At 37.9% G+C, this 6,000-nt stretch overlaps 1 long non-coding RNA gene across 1 annotated transcript in view; it reads right to left on the reverse strand.

The window, feature by feature from the left end:
* LOC134738260 (uncharacterized) overlaps positions 1-3,446 on the reverse strand; it is a 100,638-nt gene extending 97,192 nt beyond the window's left edge. Inside the window, exon 1 of the long non-coding RNA XR_010123913.1 lies at positions 2,510-3,446. This is a non-coding gene — a long non-coding RNA (uncharacterized LOC134738260). The remainder of the gene's footprint in view (positions 1-2,509) is intronic.
* Between the last annotated feature and the right edge of the window lie 2,554 nt (positions 3,447-6,000).

Below are 6,000 nucleotides of genomic sequence, written 5' to 3' on the forward strand. Positions count from 1 at the left end.
AACCCACAGCCTAGGCAGGGAGCTGCTGTCCTTGCGCATGCAGAGCCCCCAGAGAGGCTCTGAGCTCAGAGGCTCCCCTGTGAACCTGCCTTTTTTGGGGGTGGTCTGGAAGGGGATCCTGTTCACAGGATCATCTACAGCAGGGCAGGAGGCAGCCAGGGCTGCCTCTCCAGGTTTTCAACAACATTGGCTGTTGTCAAAGATATTAAATACATAAAGTGGGTAGTGGTGTTGGGAGACTGCCTAAGATTCACAAGGACATAGAGATTTAACAGTCAATAGCAACGTTCTAAAGTTCTATATCCACAGCCTTATTCAAGGTACAGATGAAAGGACTGGTGTAGGTGCAAGGCATGTGGATCTGAACATTTTTCACCTCATTATAGAGCAGCTCAGTGGTTAAAAGAACAGGCCCTGGACCAGGCACAATGGATCACGCTTGCAATCCCTACGCTTTGGGAGACTAAGGAGGGTGGATTGCTTGAGGCCAGGAGTTCTAGATCAGCCTGGGCAACAAAGAGAGACCTCCTCTAATAACATCATTATATTATAATTATTGGAAAAAAGCTGTTTTCAAGACATATATATGTGGATATTTGTCTTGTCTTTTGTCACTCCTATGATAACATGGGATGGAACATATAAGGAAAATACACTAACAAAGGTTTTCCTAAATTTTCTCCTATTCAGATCCAACTCTCCTGAATCACTCTTCAATTTGTCTTGCTCATTATGTTCCCCATCATTTGTGCTAATCTGAAGCTCTAGTGATGCTGCATTTCCTGTGAGATTCCTATGTTGCTCCTGTGAGTTTATATTTTCAACCTTCTGAAACCTCCTATGCAAGATTTGATATTGATGTTGATGATATCACCCAAAAACGTCGACAGGAGGTTTGCAGACCAAGCTCATATACAGGTAAATGAGGACAATCACATTATGACTGCCTTCTCGTCAACAGTGTTTTAACGCTTTCAAATTTAAGATGCATCTGTATTTCATAGATGTGAAAATGTGCACTCTACGATGAATGGAATACACTGTTTTCTCTGTGACTGCTCATTTCTCAGTGTTAAATTATGGTGGCTCATTGGCTATATTCTTGTTTGTTATTGAGGAAATATGCTTAAATCTTATCACATAAATTTATAAACTGCAGTTATATTCTACCTGGAAGCTTCACCGCCGTCCTCCATTAGGGAAGTCCAGTTTGTTCACTTCTCATTAAAGTGAGTGTCCAGAGAGGTGTTATAAACTGCATTTATAATTTTAGACACATTAGAGTTATTAGTGGAGTACTAGAATTCTTGTGTCACGTATGGAAATATAGTTCTATGAACCATGGTTTAAGAAATCCATTGAAGACAAAGATGAAAACTGTAGAGTTACTTGAAAAATTCACTGGCATGGTAGCTCTCTAAAGAGCAGGAAAAAGCTGTATTTTGAAACTTTAAACTGTAATCTTAGAAATATGAGCAATGCTTCCTGTAAACTTCATTACAGATTCCATTCTTTCAGCTGTAACATTTGTGTATCTTTTTCTTCATTCACATTTGTCCTTTTAATCACATGGCTGGTGATGGTAGAAATCACCTTATGATTAGTCCCTGCAGAAGTGAATGCATAATGGTCTTTATAAGATATTTTGATCTCTACCCTTGCTACTCTGGTCAACTCTACTTTGGGTACTTGGATATTGGAATTGGTTTTGGTGTCCCCTCATGAGTACACTGAGTGATGAAAAAACTCATACAGTCACAGTTAAGGGGGTTGACTGAAATTTCACCTAGAGTTTTAGACTCCAGGAAGGTTGAATTAAGTAAACACAAAGTCATGCCATTACATATATGAGACATTCCTTCCTTGAACTCAATCTTCTTATCAGGTTAGAGTGTGGAGACAGAGCATTGGGTTTGCCTCATGATGTGGTCTAAAAATTTGGTTTGATGGCAATAGCATCTTTTGTAGACTTGTAGTGTCCAGACCAACATCTATAAAACTGTTGATTTAGGCTACTGTGTGAAATCATATCTTCCATGCAGTTAAAGTTTGTCTGGGGACTCAGTGCTCAGCACTTTGTCATCTGTGCCTGTGACATCATGCTATTCGAGATTTATGGATGTCAGTGGGAGTTCAATATGTAGTTCCATGGCTTTGTAGGCCTTTTAGGCATGGTTCCTGAAAACAACTCTGCTGCTACTAAGAAGAGTGCAATGGCCTCTTAATAGGAAGCTGTGTGGAGAATTAGTGGGCAGCCAGTACACATGCAGAGTCATCAGTCAGCCTGTTTCTGTCTCTCAGATCACTGCATGGAGGGTTGGAGATATGCTGTATAATGTTTTTTTTTTTTTTTCACCTAATGAGATTTCTCTTCTTGTGCACAACATGTATATACCACTCAGTAGCATTCACCTGCAAAAACCCTATTGTAAAGATTTATTCCTAGGCCTCTGGAAGCAGGGACTGCCCTAAAGCAACTTATTAGAAATATTTTTTGTACTCTGCTTACCTGCTATCTTGATGGCTTTAGGGTTGGCCAAGGGTAATATAATTCCACCATGTGAGTATCAACAGAGTGCACGGTCCTGAACAGTTCCTGATGGAGCCTGTAGAATGGAGAGAACTAAATTAGAACAGGTTTTCTGAAAGGTTTGAAGGTAAAGTTGTCTTTGGATTACTTGAAGAAGAAATCCCTGTACCAAGAAAACATGATCCTGAAGGCAGAAATATGATTTATGTTCCCTGTCACTGAAATTTCTTATTCTTGCCTTATATCATCTGGAAGTCATGTGTTCCAAAAACGTTAGTGGGGTCCTGAATATACTCTGCTAAATGGTGTCCTAAAATGGGGCTTTCTGGGATATGTGAAAAACAGGCATCTTCCTTTCAAGAAGTGGATGCTGACGCTCTAATGACTAGGTAGTGGGGAAGGAGAAAGAGGACAAGAGTCCTTGGAGCTTGATGGTACCTTCCTGAAGCAGTGGCGCCTGGGTTTCGAATGTTGCCTAGAAAAGCAAAGCTAGTTTACTATTCTCTCCCTACATGCCCACTTGTATCTGGAGGCAAAAGTGTTTGCTGATGTCTTTACTTGCTTACTTTTCTTAAAAAACAAAAGAATAATATTAAAAAACATATTTATTTTGAAATAACTGCAGATTTACATAAATGCACATAGGTAAGTACAGACAGTTTCATATACCATTCAGCTAACTAGAATGTCAATATCTATTGTAACCATAGCATATTCATGAAAACTAAGAATTTAACTGTTTTTCAAGACTATTAACTCATCTACAAACTTCCTTCATATTTTACCAGGTTTTCTAATAATGGTATACTTATCTATTCCAGGACCTAATCCAGAATACCACCTTACAATTACTGTCAGGTATATTACTTACTACTTGGTGCATAACAAATTACTACATACCTTAGTGGCTCAGAACCGCACACATATTACTCACAGTTTCTCTGGGTCTTCGGTCTAGTTGTAGGTGATGGCTCAGGCTGAGGCTCAGCTGGGGAAGGGTCTCCTTCCAAACTCACATGACTGTTCTCAGGATTCACTTCCCTGCCCTCATCAGGAACTCACCGATGTGTTATTAAAATCACAGAAAATTAATACTAATTTATCAAAAATATTTCAAAACAATACAATAATAATAAAGTAGAAAATAGATCACTTCCCATTGTATACTATGAATTAGTTTACCCTGATTGAACAACTAGACGAAGACATTTCAAATAAGGAAAATGAAGACAAATATGCCTTAGAAATACAGAGACAAAAATCATCAGGGAAATATTATCAAATGAAATCAGCAACATGTAGAAAGTATTATACACTATGGCAAAGGGTATTTACCTCAGGAATGCAGATTTGGTTCAACATATGATACAATTAATGTCATACCTGTATTAATAAAGAATAAAAACTACACAATCATCTCAGAAGGCGCGCAACAAGCACTTGAAAATTCCCAGATTCAGTATTATAAAGACATGCAGCAAATTAGGCAGATAAGAGAACTTTCTTCATTTCAAAGGGCATCTATGAAAAGCTCACATATCATCATAAGTAATCTGAAAGGTTCACTAATTTCTCTGATATTAGAAACAAGTCATATATTTCCACTGTTGACACTTGTTTGCAACGTTGTACTGGAGAATGTAGACAGGGCAATTCATTTAGAAAAATAAATATAATGTTTGTATCACTGAAAGGAAGTCAAACTCTGACTGTTTGCAAATGACATGATCTTATGTATAAAAAGTCCAAAGGACTCTAATCAAATATGTTTAGAATTTAAAGATGAGTTCAAAGAAGTTTGCAGTATATAAAATATACAAAATATTTTAAGTTTCTCTATACTAGCAGTTAACAATCTAAAAACAAAACTCAGAAAACCATTCCAATTGAGATCACATCAAAAATACTTAGGAATAAGCTTATCAAATTAAGTATAAGATATGCACACTAAAAGCTATAGAACACATATTGTTAGGTTGGCAATATTTTCCAAATGGATGTATAGAATTAATGCAACTTCTCTCAAAACCCCAGGTGGCATTACCTCCCCCTAAATTCAGAAGGTTATCCTAAAATTATATATAATATAAATCCTGAGCAGCCAAAACACTGTTGAGAAGGACAAAAAGGGTTTGCACAGTAGACATATGCTTCCTGATTTCAAAACTTACTACAAAGTGATAGTAATCAAGATTTGTGGTACTAGTATAGGGATATATGTATTGATCAATGGAGTAGAATATAATACTCAAAAATGAATCCTTACATTGATGGTGAAATGGTTTTATAATCTGGCCAAATAAATTAGGTATGAAGCAATATTTTCTTGTCAAATGTTTCTTGGTCAAGTGGATATCCACATGTAAGTTAGTCTTTTGTCTCATACCAGAAATATAATTGACTCAAAATGATAATCCATCTAAATAGAAGAGCTAAACAGGGCCAACCCATAAAAAGGAACACAGGAATACATCTTTGTGGTCTTTGGTTAAACAATGTTTTAAGATATGACACTGAAAAGCACAAAGGAAAGAAGAAAATATAGAAATATTAAACTTCATTAGAATTAAAATCTTTTGCATTTTAAAATCCACCATCAAATATAAAGAGGCACCCAAAGAATGGCAGAAAATATTTGAAAATTGCAAATTTCATAGGTGATAATGGTCTATTATCCAGAATATGCAATGTCTTACAACTCAAAATTAAAAAGACAAATATTCCAATCAAAAATGGGAAAATCTTAAATAGCCAATTCTCAAAAGAAAGGCATAGTCATATCCAAAATCACATGAAATTATGCTCTATGTCTTTTGTCATTATGAGGTAGGAGACTGGAAGGACTTGTTTTCTGGCTTCACAACCTTGATGACCAAAATAAGATCTGCTCCAGACACGATAAAGTGAAAAAACTGGCAGAAGCCAGTACATTGTGGCAAATGTGATCCCTGGCAGTCTTCATTTGTCACTCACATGAGACACTCCTACCAACCACGTAACTGTTTACAAATTCCATGGCCACAACGCAGAAGTCACTGCCCCTTTCCATGGAGACAACCTAGAAGTCACTGCCCCTTTCCATGGAGACAACCTAGAAGTCACTGCCCCTTTCCATAGAGACAACCTAGAAGTCACTGCCCCTTTCCATAGAGACAACCTAGAAGTCACTGCCCCTTTCCATAGAGACAACCTAGAAGTCACTGCCCGTTTCCATGGAGACAACCTAGAAGTCACTGCCCCTTTCCATGGAGGCAACCTAGAAGTCACTGCCCCTTTCCATGGAGACAACCTAGAAGTCACTGCCCCTTTCCATGGAGACAACCTAGAAGTCACTGCCCCTTTCCATGGAGACAACCTAGAAGTCACTGCCCCTTTCCATAGAGACAACCTAGAAGTCACTGCCCCTTTCCATGGAGACAACCTAGAAGTCACTGCCCCTTTCCATAGAGACAACCTAGAAGTCACTGCCC

The sequence above is a fragment of the Pongo pygmaeus genome, chromosome 16 (genome assembly GCF_028885625.2).
Source record: "Pongo pygmaeus isolate AG05252 chromosome 16, NHGRI_mPonPyg2-v2.0_pri, whole genome shotgun sequence".
Lineage (NCBI taxonomy): Eukaryota > Metazoa > Chordata > Mammalia > Primates > Hominidae > Pongo > Pongo pygmaeus.